This window comes from Crocodylus siamensis, chromosome 1 (genome assembly GCF_052110815.1).
Source record: "Crocodylus siamensis isolate JL-2025a chromosome 1, ASM5211081v1, whole genome shotgun sequence".
NCBI classification, from domain to species: Eukaryota; Metazoa; Chordata; order Crocodylia; family Crocodylidae; genus Crocodylus; species Crocodylus siamensis.
The window spans coordinates 32,364,462-32,381,786 of record NC_143395.1 but is presented as its reverse complement, the minus strand read 5'-3'; positions in this window follow the sequence as shown (position 1 = coordinate 32,381,786).

The window sequence follows — 17,325 nt, the reverse complement described above, 5'->3', positions numbered from 1 at the left end:
TATCCATGGTGAATAAGTGTGTGTTCCAGGATCCCTATCCAATCCTCAAAAGAGCTTTAGTTTGTCCTTGTAATAGTGCAGTCTGTTCCTTTAAGAGGGAACAGTCAGCTCTTTTGAGAGAGCCAGCTGCAAGGCATTTGGAAAGGCAGGGAGTGTCCTGCTAGGAGCTTTAAAAACTTCCCAGAAGGGTAAGCAAGAGAGGAGGAAGCAAGCTCTGAATTAAACTCTTGGCTATAAAAAGGGGGCCCAGCTGCTGTGCTGGGAGCCAAAATCAAAAGGCTTCTCCTCAAGTACTCAGACCAGGGCAGAAGGATTTTTGTTTTGTTTTGTTTGTTTGTTTCCTGGCTTGTTTGTTGCCTAAAGACTGAGTTGCTTGAAAGAACTGGTGGAGGAGCTCTGCAGGAAGCAAAAGCCCATTTGCAGAACCAGCAGGCTAGGCAACCTGCACAATCCTGTACTTAGCTGTAAAAGACCTATACAGCACTAAGAGAGCTTCTTCGTATCATGTCAGAAAACAGTTTATTTCTTCTGGGAAAACAGTAGTGGAGGCTGGAAATAAAAATTAGGGACAGAATAAACCAGAGTAGAAGCAACAGACATTAAAAAAACCCCAAACAACCACCATTCTGAGCTATTCTTAAAATTATGGCATCTGTACCACATGTGACATAGGAAATACATCACTGTGCACTGTGAAGGTTTTAATAATAATTCCAGGTAACCTGCATAACTTACTTCATGACTTTGCCACTTGAGAGTTATGTAGGTCATCCCAAAACCATGCCAAGAAACCTCTCTACTGTAGCATTATACATTTTTTATTTATTAATATTGCAGACAGGTCTCTGCAGCTCGGCCAGGAAGATACAGGCAGAGCTGGAGGGAATCAGAAAAGGACAACACAAGTAAACAGGGAAAAAGCTGATGCTAGAAGAAAAATGGAAATGATTTCACATGTAGATAAATGCCTGCGAATATGTACAGGAAGTGAAATCCAAGAATGGAGAGAAATGACTAAAGTAACAAAAAGAGGAAATGCTAAGAATAACTGGATAAAATGAGGGAAAGCTAACCATAGGTTAACTATCTGGAAATATCGCCTATCTATTAAGCTACAAAGTACTTTTCCCTAGAGAGGTAGCATAAGCTCTATCACTTCCTTCATTTAAAACTGAAGTGGACAAAGAACGAGAAAATATAGTATAGGACAACAGTTCTCTACAGAGGAGTGTATGGGGTCACCCAATAAGCATTTTCCTGACATTAGATTATACAGATTTAATGAATCTTTCCCTTTTTATTTTTCACCCTTTGAAAATGCCAATGATACAAGTTGTATAAAACAGTAAGGGTCCTACTGACTCCTCAAAATTCTGCTGGTGTACAGACATGTTTTACCTGGTCTAGACATTTTTTCTATTTTTTTCTTTTTCCAAAGCCCTGTTTTTTCTTGCTTCACTATGAATGGGAGCCAAGAGTATACTTGTGAGAGAGCAGCTGTTTTGAACTGGAACAGGCACACCTCTGCCAGAGAAATACAAAGAGCAGTTGGAGAGCCACTGACAGTTCAAAGTACCTTGCTTTCATTATGCCACACCTGCCGTCAACTCTGTTACATCTGTTAAATTCCCTTCAGAGAAATGTTGTTTTATGAGAAAAAATGAATAGCTCCCTTTTACTAGATGAAAACCAGTAAATGTATGAACTTGTTAAGACAATTATTAATATTAAACTAACATATACTATTTAATAGTAGCTTCTCTTGAGACCAAAGCAATGACAGGAGTTCCTATCATTGCAGAATCAGAATCTTGCATAATACTGGAAAAGCGGGACCACCTGACAAACTGTGGCAGCTTTCACAGGCTCTGTGAGCTTCTCTGGAATTCCTCTCATTCTGGTTAGTTATAGGAAAGTCAAATGAGAGCTGATTACAAGCCCATGCCTCATCCTACTTGATGTGCATTGGGAAGCTTATTGAGCAAAGAGACAGGCCATGCTGTAATCCCTTTAAGCATCCAGTAAAGTCAAGGGTAGGAAAATGTGATAAGGTCAAGATCTTTGTTTTTGTCCAACAGGCAGTGCATGAGAGGGCAAGGTGCAAAGATGGATTTAAAGGTCTCCTTTGCCTCACTTAATTCCTGGCCTCTGTTCACTGATGCTTCTTGGAGTTGGATTACAGGAACCCATCCAACGTTTGACCCAACTTTCGCTAGTCTGGAACAGCCAAAAGAAACATAAGTATAGCCCAGTCCTGGGAAAGCACAGGGCCATCTGGACCACAAATTCTCCTCTGTAGTCACATCCCCTGTCTCCACAGGGTTGTGGGCAAAGAGAGTCTATGGCATGTGAGAAAGTGGGATGTGTTCAGCTATCTTAAGATGGTCATTTTTGTGTCTTTTAGACAAACCTTCACCAAAGAGAGGAAACTGGGAATTGCCCAACCTTTGCTCAGTGTTTAAAACCAAGTGCTGAGAATCAAGAGATGTAAGTGCAAACCTCCCCTGAGCCAGGGGGTTGTATAATCTAGATCTCTTGCTTTCTGGCAAGTGCCCTGGCCACTAATCTTTTGGGCAAACACATGTGAGGCTGCTCCTCCTATTTCACCTTCCAGAGGGTGAAATGGAATCACAGACTGTGTATAGCATTTACCTAGTCACACGTTCCCTTTGGGCATGTAAAGGGAAATAGGATCTAGCCCCTTTAATCCAAAACACACAAGCGTCACACAGAGCCACAATGCCTCTGTTCAAGTAAGGAGTTGCCTGAAAAATGGCATGCTGGTCTGGCCTTGCCCTGTAAGGTCTGTGAGGGTGATTTGCCTATAGATCACTCATTTTTATGAGATGTTGTCACAAACAAAAACAGGTCATTGCAATGGCAGCACACTGCACTATGACTTCATGACTCATTACAACTCCATTCAGTAATAAAGAAGCTCTCTTTTCTCCATCGAGGCTACTAGTGCTTCCAAATAGTCACAGAATACTAAGAATTAGCAAAAATTGCAAAATTTCTTTCATGAACCTTTACATTTGTCTTTCTTCTTACTAAAAAGTATGCTCTAGGTTGTATTGAAAAATAATCTATCCATAAAATCAATATAGGAATAATCTGATTATAATATTACATCGTGAATGCCATATAATGGTAAAGCACAATAAGCATATGACATCTAATGCCAGGCACTTAAGAAGGACCAATGTCCAGAAGTATTAATTCTCTGATTCTCTGAAATCAGCCAAGTGCCTAGCATTACAAACCTAAAGCAAGATTTGATTTATCTGTTCATATATTTTGCACCTTATTTTTTTAATCTCCAGAGGAGAAACCATATGTGTACAGTACTTAACCTACTCTGCATGCCAACCAGGTGGCCTTCTATGATCAGACCACTAAATCCTTAGATCCAGGGGTAGCAGTGGACATAGTCTTCCTGGACTTTCAGAAGGTCTTCGACACTGTCTCTCACCCTGTTCTCATTAAGAAACTGGAGGACTGTGGTGTCGACATCTATACAGTCAAATGGGTCGCCAACTGGCTGGAAGGTCACACCCAGAGAGTGGTAGTGGCTGGGTCATTTTTGACCTGGAGGGATGTGGGCAGTGGGGTTCCTCAGGGCTCGGTCCTCCGGCCCGTACTGTTCAACATCTTCATCAGTGACTTGGACGACAGGGTAAATAGCACCCTGTTCAAATTTGCTGATGACAGTAAGATGTGGGGGGATGTGGGATCGCTAGAAGGAAGGAATAGGCTGCAATTGAACCTAGAAAGGTTACAAGGGTGGGCGGATGAGAATAGGATGGGATTCAACACCGACAAGTGCAAGGTGATGCACCTGGAGAGGACAACCAACACCTTACCTACAGGCTGGGGAACTCCCTTCTTGTCAGTACAGAGGCACAAAAGGATCTTGGAGTCATCATTGATGCCAAGATGAACATGGGCCAAAAGTGTGGGGATACAGTCAGGAAGGCCAACTGCCCCTTGTCATGCATCCACAGATGCATCTTGAGCAGGTCCAAGGAGGCAATCCTCCCCCTCTATGCGGCACTGGTCAGGCTGCAGCTGGAGTACTGCCTCCGGTTCTGGGCACCGCGCTTCAGGAGGGATGTGGACAACATGGAGAGGGTCCAGAGGAGGGCCACTCGCATGATCAGGGGGCAGCAGGGCAGAACCTATGAGGAGAGGCTACGGGACCTGAACCTGTTCAGCCTCCAAAAGAGAAGGCTGAGGGGGGATCTAGTGACCTGTTACAAACTAGTCAGAGGGGACCAGTGGGCACTGGGGAAGTCCCTGGTTCCCCCGAGCACCACCAGGAGTGACCAGGAATAATGGTCACAAGCTGACAGAGGGTAGATTCAGACTAGATATCAGGAGGCGCTACTTCATGGTCAGGGCGGCTAGGATCTGGAACCAACTTCCAAGAGAAGTGGTGCTGGCTTCTACCCTGGGGGTCTTTAAGAGAAGACTAGATGAATACCTTGCTGGGGTCATTTGACCCCAGTACTCTTTCCTGCCATGGCAGGGGGTCGGACTCAATGATCTGCTTAGGTCCCTTCCGACCCTATAAACTATGAAATTATGAAACTATAATATTAACCATATAAATGAGTTTCAAGCAATTTACATGTATGTATATGTGAAATTACAACAGTGACACAAAGTTATTTAGGGAAAGAAATGAAAACTCACCTCTGTTTTTCCAAAAATAGGAGTGACTGGTGGCCAAGTCCTACTTCAATGCATGGACAAATGACCCTCAAAACCCTGAATGGGAAGGGACCTATTTGTTTGAGAGATGAAAACGAAATGTGAAATGCTTACAATGGAAAACTTCTTATTGCTGTGAGTAGAGTTTTCTGCTTTCTTCTGTAATACAGGAAAATAATGGCAATATCATGAGAGTCTGAGATCTCTGGTAACAATCATAGGTAATAACCATACTATTATTGTGTGTCACCAAACCTTAATTACCGGCAAATGAACAATGACTTCTATGATATTTGGTAAACTAAAGTAGCCTATTAAAAAAATAACTACCTATTCACTCCTGAAATCAAATAAGCAGCTATTCATTAAATCCAAGGAAAATTTTGAAAGAAAAATGCTAATGCTTCCATTGCAAACTTGAAAAGAGAATTAGGACTGCAACATTTTACATTTAAGCCCAAATTTATAGTAAATTTGAGGCACATTCTAGTCTGGCCCACTTAGGCAGAAAGCCTGCTTAGACGAAGAACAAAGTTTGCTGGTATAGCTATGAAATAAACCAAATTTAGAAAGGTGAGCTAATAGATATTTATCGGAGATGGTAAGTTTTTTCCTTCTCATAAAATGGTTAGAGATAGAAAACTATGTGAACGGACTTATAGAATCAAAGAAAATGAAGGTTGAGAGGGTTAGATCATCTAGTCCAACCCCCTGCTCAAAGCAACTAGATTACCCCAGCTAGATCATCCCAGTCCTGGTTTTCTCTAGCCAAATCATATAAACCTCCAAGGATAGAAATTCAGCCACCCCTCTGGGTAACCTGTTCCAGTGTTTTACTATCCTCCTGATCAGAAAGATTTTCCTAATATTTAACCTAAACTTCCCTTGCTGCAACTTGAGACCATTGCTCCTTGTTAGATCATCTGCCACCACTGCAAACAGCCTAGCTCCATCCTCTTTTGAACCACCTTTCAGGTAGCTGAAGACTGTTATTAAATCCCCACCAGCTGCATATACCTGAGATACTGACTGCAAAATAGCTCATTGCTACTGCACAGTAGCGTTGTATGGCATGATGACTCTGGTTACTATGCAGTCATTTCATACTTGTAAAGATGCTATCAACATCTCGTGTAAATGCAGCCACTCAGTCTTTTCTGCTCCAGAATAAATAGGACTAGTTCCCTTAGCCCCTTCTCAGAAGTCATGTGCCCCAGTCCTCTAATCATACTTGTTGCCCTCTGCTGGACTCTCTCCAATTTGTCTACATCCTTTCTGTAGTGGACAGCCCAAAACTGGACACAGTAATCCAGATGTGGCCTCACCAGTGCCGAATAGGGGGGAATAAACACTTCCCCCAATCTGCTGGCAACAAACCTAATAATGCAGCCCAGTATGCTATTAGTCTTCTTCACAACAAGGGCACACTTTTAGCTCATATTCAGCTTCTTGTCCACTGTAACTCCGAGGTCCTTTTCTGCAGAGCTGCTGCTTAGCGAGTCATTCTACAGCCTATAAACCCAGCGGTGCATGGGTTTGTTCCATTCTAACTGTGCACTTATCCTTATTGAACCTCATAAGATTTCTTTTGGTCCAATCCTCCAATTTGTCTAGGTCTCTCTGAATCCTAGCCCTAGCCCCCAGCATATCTACTTCTGCCCCCACCTTGGTGTCATCTCAAACTTGCTGAGGGTGTGCTTCATACCATCTTCCACAATTCTGATGAAGATATTGACCAAAACCAGTCACTTGATGCCAGTTGCCAACTGGACATTGAGCCATTGAACTACCCTCTGAGCCAGACAATCCAGACATTTTTTATCCACTTTACAGTCATTCATCCAACCCATATTTCAGTACCTTGTGCTGACAACACTACTTGATTTTAAAAGTGGGGGCAGAAAAGGAGATGTTGTGATAACAGTGTTTTTTTCAAGCTTTCATATGGCAATACTGTGGCTAGACTGTAAGGCACGTTGTGATCTAGCTATGAATACTTAAACAGAAAATATGCCACCATAATAAGCCCCCACAGTAAAAGAATTAATATAAATGTGACTAAAATTGTTCTTTCTTTTGAAGCCTCAGTGAAGACTGTAAAGACAGTGATTATTAAAGAATTCAGCTGGTTTCAGAATTGACCTTAACCTGGGAAAAGCTAGGCAGAAGCAGAGGGAAAACAGATTAAAAATTCAATGCAGTGTTTCATGGCCTTGGTAACCTGGGACTGGGGTACTCAAGAGCTACTGACAGCTTGCATTTCAAAGCTGATTTGTAAAGTTGCCAACAGGTCAGTAATCAGTAACTTTACAGAGCATGCAGCTGACATAGAAAGGCTAAAAAGAACAACAAAAGACATAATTGGATCTTAGGACCCAAAAGATGCCATGAATGCATTCATTTTTGGCACTATGTTTGCTGCATGTTGTGACTAGATATGGGTTATAATGAAGGTTATTTGCATATTTTTCATGAAGTTGGGATGCACTGAGTTATAAAAATTACAGACACCCCCCCCCGCAACATGAAGCTTTTTCACTGGCACTTGGAAACCTGTTTTGAAATATTTGCAGAATTACAGAGGAAGTTAGAGATAAAAAAAGACCCATTAGGTCATCATATGTCTCTCCCTTCCAATGCAGAAGGGAGAGACACATTATTCCCCCCAGTTTATTCTTAAACATTTTGTCCAGTCAATATTTAAATTACTCCAGCAAGTGGCACTTCTATCATATCCCTAGGGGAAAACATTTTACAGGCTAACAACAGTCATATTTGTTTATAAAAAAAAGAAAAAAAATCAAGGAAACACAAAGAAAACAGCAAAGGAGCTACACAGCTGTGAATCTGAATATATTTTACATTAAACTCATGTATACAAAATTTGAAGTTAAGTGTTGTTGACTTGGCTAGATGTTTTCTTTGAAAAGGACCAGGGTGTCAGGATTTTACCCACTAGTTAAGCTGTATTTTATTTATGTATTCCACTCATCCTCTAATAAACACACAACTGCATGAATCCCAAGTCAGTGTCTGTTGGTGGGATACTTGGTGATGTCTTATTGGGTGAAAGTGTGTTGGGGACAGAACATCCTCTAAGCCCTCTGTAGCCTTGGCTTCAGTCCCCTGGACTGAGCAACTGCATCCATCATACACAGGTCTATGGATCCTGGACTGATCATGGGCTCAGTGGTCATGCTCAAGCTATCTCAGGTAATGACATGCTCAGGAAATGTGTCATCTCAGGAAAAGCAGATTCTATTAGCTTGAAGGTATTATAAGACACCTCCTCTTAATGCTCCAAACAGGACAAAGGGGACACAGAGTTGCATTTGCTTTGCTGCCTATCCATTATGACAGTGGCATGTGCAGAACTGGTAGCAAATTAAAAAAAAAAAATCTGTCTAAGCAACAGCTTCTGCATGAAGCATTAATGGTCCTCTATTCCCGTGGTTGAAACTGGACCATAGAGTACAGCATGGAAGGCCACAGAACCTTTTTCAGAAGCTTGTTTCTGCCAGTGCTACTCTGTGGGTGCAGCTACACATACAATTAATGTGATACAATAAACTCCAGCCCCCTCATGCCCCAACCAGCTGCATCAGCATCTACACATGGATTGTGTGCACTAAATAATGCTGCCACAGGATAGCACTTATGTTTACAAGTATTAATGTATGGCGGAGTTAGTTTTCTGTGGCCTAATAGGGCTGCACACGTAAACACTGAGACTTTACTGTGGAGCTAATTAGGCACCTCTGCAGTAAATGTCTTGGGTAGATGCACCCCATTTGAGCAATCTATAAAAAACTCTGTCCCACTGTTGTTACAGACAATTATTTTCAGGTAAGTGACAAGGGAAATTTCTTGAGAAGGCACAACATAGGCAAGGATTCATAGCACATCAGATATTCTCATATGGCTCAGTTTCAGAACAAATGCTATTTATGACAAAGTGTCTTGGTGCTTATACCAGATCATAATATAAGGGGGTTTGTTCTTGTTAAGGATGTAGCACACTAAGGAATATGGCAAGCCCTTTTGGTTCTTTTCTTCAGAAATCTTTGTTGTTCCTATGCTTGTTTTTCTGGTTTTCAGTTTCTGAATTTTTTTAAACGTTCCACTACTCGATTGACTTCAAAGAAAAACCTATAAATATTAACATAGGAATGCACGTTATCCTGGTATTTTACCATTATTTTGCTCCTTCCAGTACACCAGTGATAAATATTTGCCAGTTTGAGGATTAAATAATTTATTTGGGGGGATATTTTTTAACATCGTGTTTCCTACAGGTTCCCTGCAGGGATTAACTATAAATATACAAACATGAATATGTAATCAGTCTAAGGGTTTATGAGTCCTTGTTTATCAGAATTACAGAATCCGGTGGTGGGACTTCAAAGAAAGCAATGGTCATTGCTAGGTTTTCACTCCTGAAGGTTTTTCACCACCAGGCTCATAAGAGGAATGCTTAAGTTAGTTTGTTGTCATTAGAAAGAAACCGCCGCTGTCACTGGCTGGAGGGGAAAAATATGATTCAAGAAAGTATTTTAATATTATAAATGCTATCTTAAGTGCAGTGAAAAATCTGATGATTATATCATGCCAATGGCATTGCACCCATGGGGAAAATACAATATTATAGTAACATGGTAATAATAGCTAAGAGCCTGCTTCTGATCTGCACATCAGATGTACCCTCTAATAATCTGGTGTGTTAATATGCCTGAACCTCCCAGGATATCTGTGAGAAACCTGCATATGGAGGGAGCAACAAATGCCAGAAATTGTCTGTGCTTGTCTGAGAAGAGATGTAGTTCTAATCACATTTTCAGAAATTTTCTGTAAAGCACCATATCATGAGTGCAGCATCCTTTAAAAAAATGATGCCATGTTCAAGCCACAGTGGGTAGTGCGCTGATGTTTATGATGCCCAAGCTGCTAGAGCATCAAGTGTCCTGAAAGGAGTGTGTCTAACAGTTCTGTCACTGACGTCAAAATTCACCCCACGCCCCCTGTCTACAGTTAAGAAGCTAGGTTTCTACATACTAAGCACTGGCTAAAGATGCATGTGTTCAGTTTATTAGTGTTGAAAGTCAAGCATTAAGAAAGCAGAGAAATTATTCAGCACATTAACAGGGTCGTAGGTAGAATTAGTGTGATAAAAAAAAGAGAAACCACCTTAACTCCTCAGGAAAACCTTCCTATCAGTGGGAAGACTGTCCTTCAGAATCCACATGCACCACTGGAGTGGGTCAGCTATTTGATTGCAGTGTCTGGATTAACTGCATAATCAAACCAATGCAAACTCCTATGAGGACCCTCTTAAATCTGTTTACACTGAATTATAAAATGGAACCCTGTTAAAACAGTGGGAATGTGGAATAAAATTTCCTGCTGTGTTGACAGGCCTGGCAGATCTAAACCCTGAACCACACTAGTTCTCTAGCCCTTTTTCTATATGAAGGTGACAGGAAGTTTGTTAAATACTTGCCAACTGCCGCTGCTGGCTGACTGCTGACACTTAATTTGCTATGCATTTTTAAAACTTTTCCCCAACATGTGGAATAAAGGCATGCTGTGCTGTGCATGCGTGCATGGCTAACTGGGCTATCTAGGGATGTATGTATCTTGTCAGGTGTGCAATGAAAGGGGCAAGGCTCCACATGGGGCCTTATTAGCTTGGTCCTATAATTTAAGTATCTGATGACCCATCCATCTGATTTCTAAAAACTTTAAGGTCTGTGATTCCTTTACTTACATGCACACATGCGCACACACTTATATAAAAACCCCAAAACTCCAAGCAAACAAACAAAAAAACAAAAAAGACCCAGCTCATGTCTCTGTCATTATCTATCTTGTTATTTCTAAAACTAGGCATTTAAACACAACAAAGTAAATAGTAAATAGAGGATATTGTAGTTTCTACACTACCAACATAAGGCACCGTACCCATAAACATATTATTTTTCTTAACCAAAAATATATATTTTATCTTAAGCTCCCCCCTTAACTCTGACCCCCTAAAAATATAATCAATCTAATTTTTCAAGAGTTCTGATGCTTATTGTTCTGTTTATTTCAGTGGGAACTTGGAGTGATGCCTCCCCCTACCAAAAAATTACATCCAATTCTTTCACCAGAAATTTCAAACAATATGTTTGTTTGACACACAAGTGGAAATGATATGTGTGTCCATTATTGACCTATTGATCAGATCTTAGATATAAGTCTCCATTTTATGGAGTCATAGAGAGGGGGGACGGAAAGGGACCTGCAGAGGTCATCGAATCCGGCACCTGCCTGAGGCAGGATCATCCCTACCCATATAATGTTACTATAAATTATTGTTACAGTTGTTCATGTTCTTATTAAACTACAGATACAACATAGTGCTAAAAATAGCATAACAAATCATCTGACACATTGACTAGCAGATATTTCATATTTGATTTTGTCCCTAAGAAGAAAAAATCTGAATAGTCATTCAGTATAACAAAAATTACACATAAAATCCCAGCAATGCATAGGTCAGAGTTAAGGTTGTTTCAAAAAAATATGTGTTTCCTTTGTTATTGAGTAGGATACTGCCATGTATTCTTTAGGAGGGCAGTGTAAAATTTATGATGCCCCTAAACTATTTATTTGATCCCTCTTGACTCGGTCAACCATCAAAGATGTGATCAAGTAATTATGCTATTTTTCATTCAAACCTTTCACCTGTCTTTTTTCTTTGAAAGGAGGCTTTTTGTATTTAGTATGTATAAAGAAACAAATGCAAGTATTATAACAGAAATAGTCTGTACTTCTTGGAATACCTGCCATTTAAACTAAATAAAGTCACACATCACATTACAGAGTGCTGTAGTAAATGTGTTGCCAGCATTTCCTTTCAAAACCGTAATTTTTAAGAAAGTAGCTCTTCTTCTAACCTAAAATGACCTTCCTGATGAGGATTCAGCCCCCCACCCTCACCCACCATTCAAAACTGTTGCAATTGGATAAAACCTATCCAATTCTCTTCCTGTTAATTTAGGTTCCTCTTAAACTACACATACTCACGGCCTTTCTGGCTATCTACTCCTTGGCTAGGGACAAAAGTTACACATAAACCAGTATAAGTAATCAGAAACTGGTTTAAACCTGTAACAGAATAGAAGTTAAGTGCACATAAACCAGTTTCAAAATGGCTGAACCTGGTTTAAGGTAAACCTGGATGTAGTATCAGACTTAACCAATTTAGGTTAAAGTGGTCAATGGAACATCTTGTCCCAGATCCCCTTTCAACTCAAGTTAGGTCCCAGTTCCCCAGTATCCCAGGAGTCTTTGCCAGCGGGCAAGCTAGCCTCCACCAGTGCTTTTCTGTTCCAGCATCTGGGCTGGCCTTGCTCTGGGCTGTCACAGAGCAGCATTGGTGCAGGCGGGGGCAGAGCAAGGACCCCTCTGCCCAGCCTGGGGTTCCTCCCTCAGTGCGGGAGAGGACCACACTGCAAGGGTCCTCCCCTACCACAGGCAGCTCTGCCCACTGTGAGTCTCGGCCTCTGACCCACAGTGGAAAAGTGGGAACAGTGGCTCCTTGACACATGGCACCAGCTCTGAGCCAACTCTGAGGGTGGAGAGGTGGAGAGTGGCACAGTAGGGGGTTTCCCTCTTGCCCTTCTACAGAGACCTCCTATCCCTATTGCTTGGTTTTCATAGATTTCATAGATTTCATAGACATTACGGCTGGAAGCGACCTTGGAAGATCATCGAGTCCAGCCCCCTGCCCGAAAGGCAGGAAGTCAGCCAGGATCATAGGATCCCAGCAACATAAACATCCAATTTACTCTTGAAGGTGTTCAATGTAGGTGCTCAAACCTTCTCCGATGGCAGGTTGTTCCAGACCTTGGGGGCTCGGACAGTAAAGAAATTCTTCCTTCTGTCCAGCCTGAAACGGTCTTGCAGTAGTTTATAACCATTTGACCTCGTCATCCCTTGGGGCGCTCTAGTGAGCAAACGTTCCCCCAGATACTGGTGGTCACCCCTGATAAACTTATAGGTGGCCATCAGATCACCCCTGAGCCTGCGCTTTTCCTAAAGAGTCCCATGGCTCTCAGCCTGTCATTGTAAGGTCTGTTTTCCTGACCTTTGATCATGCGCGTGGCTCTTCTCTGGACTCTCTCAAGCTTCTCCACATCCTTTTTGAATTGTGGAGCCCAAAACTGGATGCAGTACTCCAGCTGCGGTCTTACCAAGGCCAAGTACTAGGGGAGAATGATGTCCCAGGATTTGCTTGAGAAGCATCTATGGATGTAAGCCAGCTTTTTGGTCACTTTACTAGCCACAGCATCACATTGCAGGCTCATGTTCATCTTGTCATCAATGATGACCCCCAAGTCTCTTTCATCTGTAGTGCTAGCCAGCGTAGCACTCCCAAGCCTAAAAGGATGCTGCAGGTTTTTCCTCCCAAGGTGGAGGAGCTTGCATTTTTCAGTGTTAAACACCATCAGGTTCTCATCCATGGTGTAAGCCTGCAGGCTGCCTGCATGTCTCTCTGGCTGCCACTGATGCCAGGATCTGGCAGGACACACCAGGTGGCTGGGGGGTCGGGGGGATGGGGTTGGGGGACTTGTGCTGGGCAGCGTCAGGGAAAGGATCACTCCACACAGGGAAGGATCAGGCTCTATTTCCCAGCACAAACCTCCTAGACTTCCCAGTGCATCCCACTGGAGCTCAGCATGAGCAGCAGCTGGCAAGAAGCACTAAGTGACCTGGGAGCCTTGTGCCAGACAGTGGAGTCCAATCCTTCTCTGTATAGAGTGTCCTTGCTGCCTGGTGCAAGCCTCCTGGGCTTCCTGGCACATCCTGCCAGTTGCTGCTGGTGCTGGACTCCAGAAGGACACACTGGGTGCCCAAGGGGGGTTGCACCAGGTGGCAGTGGGAACAACAGTGCTCCATAACGGGCAGGATTGGGTTATGCTACCCAGCACAAGCTCCCGGGTTACCCAGGGCATCTGTTTGGAGCCTGGCACCAGCAGCAGCCAGCAGAACACTCCAGGTGGACCAGGAGACTTGCTCTAGGCAGCAAGGACAGGAACGCTCCATTAAAAGAAGGGTTGAGCTCCACTGCCCAGTCCAAGCTTCCCAGGCTGCCTCATACTTTCCTCCAGAGTCTTGCATCAGCAGGAGCCAGAAAGACACACTAGGCATCCCTGGGGACTTGTGCTGGGCAGTGGGGGGGGGAGGGGGAAAGGAGGGAGCTGATCCTTCTATCTATGGAGCCAGCTCAGCCAAGCAGGGACAGGGAAAAACTCCCCAGGGCCCAATCCCTCCCATCTGAGACTGGGGTAAGGGGGCTTCATTCCCTCCCTCCCCATCAGTGATCCACTGGTCTAGCCATGTAGAGGGGGAATCAACCCCTCCACCAGCATCTGGGCAGACCAGGACTTGGGGACTGGCCCCAGGAGAGGAGACTACTTTCCCCACCTCCTCTGTGTGTCAGTGACTTGCATCAGCCCAGACCAGCTGTAGAGGGGAGGGGGAATTAACTTCACCCTCCCCACCCACACAGGTAGACAGACTCCCCACCCACTCAGAGAGATCCCAGACTGGCTGAGGAAAACCCCTTAGAGACCTGGAGCTCCCCCAGCATGGACAGGTGTCCAGCTCGGGGCCATCTGGGGATGAGGGACTGTTTCCCCCCCTATGGGGGATAGCAGGGGGTTGAGGGAGGTGCCAGCCAGCCAATTAGGGATGACCCAGCAATGGCCAGCAGGCTGGGAGTCATGCTCTGGCACCTTCTGCCTTTTGGCCTGGGCCAGTGCAGGCCTCTGCCTGCCTTTCCCAACTCAAAAGTAAACTTCTGTTCTGTTCATTATTGGTTCAATTTACACAGCTTAGAGAAACCTGCAAAGATTGATCCAACTGCCTTGGGCTTTATGATTGTCAACTGTCTGTACTTAGCCCTTGTGATACCCCCATGGCTTCTGGTGCTACCATGTCCTTGCTTCTCTCAACGCTAAGAAAAGAAAGTTGAGCCTGAATACAGCTTTTGGAATAGGGAGGACAGAATGAAGCTATAACTACAGAATGGTTTAAAGCAGTAGTTCTCAACCTTTTTAAAACTCAAGACACCCCTCATTACACTCAAGGCACTCCTTCAGAAAATGCCAGCTCTTAGTTTTCACTTCTTTTTTTACTACAGATAAATAGTAGAATGAGAACTCAGACCACAACAGGTTAAAATGTTCTTAATACCATAAATTCCTATTTGAAATCTCTGGATTTATCTTGTGAGTCATGTTTGCACACCAAGCAGTGCCAACATTGCAAAGCACCCTGTGGCACCCTTGATAGGATCTCATGGCACCTGATTTAAAGTCTGCTGTTTAAATTACTGGTTTGAAATTTAAATCACTGGTTTAAAAGTCCACTATTACACAATGGCATCATAGTCGGGGCATAGGGAGAAGAGGAAACAAGAGGTCAAAGGACCTATTTAAAGAATTTTTCAAGGTTGTGTCTTATATTGTGTGGCAGGCATGCCGATCCCTGCCAGTGCGCAGGGCTTGGGGAAGAGCACAGTTGATTGGTGGAATGTTTTCACCAATCAGTTGGGAAGGGCTTGCCCCGCCCCTGCCCGAAAAGGGAGGTGGGAGGGGCAAAGAGCCTTGGACCTGATTGAAGCCTGAGCTTGCAGGTCTGTCAGACTTCGCGGGGTGGAGCCCCAGACAGAATGAAAAGGAACAGCGTGCCTTGTACAGGGCGAATGTGTCGGGGCACAGTGAAGAGAACAGAGCTTAGAAGAGCTGGGAGAGCTGCCCAGCAGGGTTAACGCAGTTGCCTCTGAAGAGCTCCTGGTGGCGGCAGGGAATGGTGGATGATTCCAGCCCCAGTCGGTGCACAGCACAGCACATAGGGCTTCAGCCTCTTGGTGCACAGCCCGGTCCATGGAGCCAGACCCTGGGAGCAAGAGGCTTGGGTCTGCCACCCTCCCTGGCATGTGGCCAGGGCCCAGTGCACACACTGTTGCACGGTGTTCAGACCCTGGGAGCTGCACAAGGTAGCTCGGGGCCATCTATTCCGGGCACATGGCCAGGACTCCCATGCATGCATCAGTGCACAGGTGGGTCCCAAGCGGGGACCTGGGCCTCGGAGCCACAGGAGGTGGCCTGAGCCTGAACACTGAGCAGAAGGCAGAGAAGAGCCCTTGGCATCTGCAGTGAGGCACAGGGCTTCATGGAAGCCACTGGGTCAGCTGGAGCCAGAGGCCTGATCCCACAGCTGTTGAGGGAAACTCCAGCTGGGGTAGGAGGACCCTGCTTTGGCCAAGGAACTGTGAGTTATCGGGGAAGGGGTTCTCACAGGAGAGGATGCCCCTTGGAGCAGCAACCAGCCTGGAGCCCCGTGGGGATAGGATCACAGTCAAACCCATGAGGGGCTGAGAGGCCCTGAGATTCTCCTTCCTGGAGCTGTACCAAGACTCCCAGTTATCAGAGAGGAAGTCAGTATACCCTGTGACACTGTTACTGTGAGGGATGTGTGGACACATTATATTTTGTAAATAGCACCACATTTTGTTATCCATAATGTGATTGGTTGCTTGCTTGTTAATACGTGTATTTCCTATTGCAACTCTTGTTGATACCTGTGGGTTCACCTGTGCTTACCTGTGGTTCACTTGTTGTTACCTGTTGTTCATTTACTTTTGTTATACCTACCCGTTACTGACAGCTGCTTACCTGCATAGGGACCCAGGCACTTTGAGGTGGTATGACACTTGGGGCCTCTAATTATGCAGCATAACGGTATTTGGTGATTTGAATATTGTATATATTTACCATTATTCTCCTGTAAGTCTGTACATATTGTTACCTGATACTAATAAATCTGGAAATAGTTAAGCTGTTGAGTCCTGGCCTGACTCTATAGAGAATAGAGGTGGCTGGCCTGCAGAGCAGACCCCTCAGCACTCCTGCCTGGCCACCCATCCCCTCCAACTGGGTGGGGAGACACACATACTTGGGTGCACCCAGGTTACAATTGTTTGTGTCCAAATATTTATGTTAAAGCAAATCATGAGTCAAGTTTGTTTTCTGTCCTGACAAATTGTCAAAGTTTATAGGTTCTCCCATAACATTTCTATAACAGTAATATATGGGATAAAACTTTTAATGGCTTTTCAAAGTATTTTTATAAAACTGAGCTTGGCAGGCAGGTATCCAGTCACACAGCGTAATCACTTCCAGCATTTACTGCATGTATAATTTGCTGCATGCAACAACTACCACCCATAAAGGTTTTACCATGCCTACTCTAAAAATAAGTTTGTGATAGCTGCTATGGTTATTCAGTAAATAGAATAGCATTTATTGTTCAAATAAACTAAATAGGAATTCATACAAATACTAGCCTGGCCTTGGCCTTACAAGGTTTACTGTAATGATTCCGTTAAAAATCTACTCAAAGTGAAACTCCCTAAACAGACAATAATACTCAGAGCAGAATTATGACAATAATAGTAATATTGTTTCTTACAGAGCATCGGGACAGCAGATATAATTAGAAGAAGGAGATGTGAAAACTAAAAATAACAATTTCAAGGGCTTTTGCCTTGAGATGAACTAT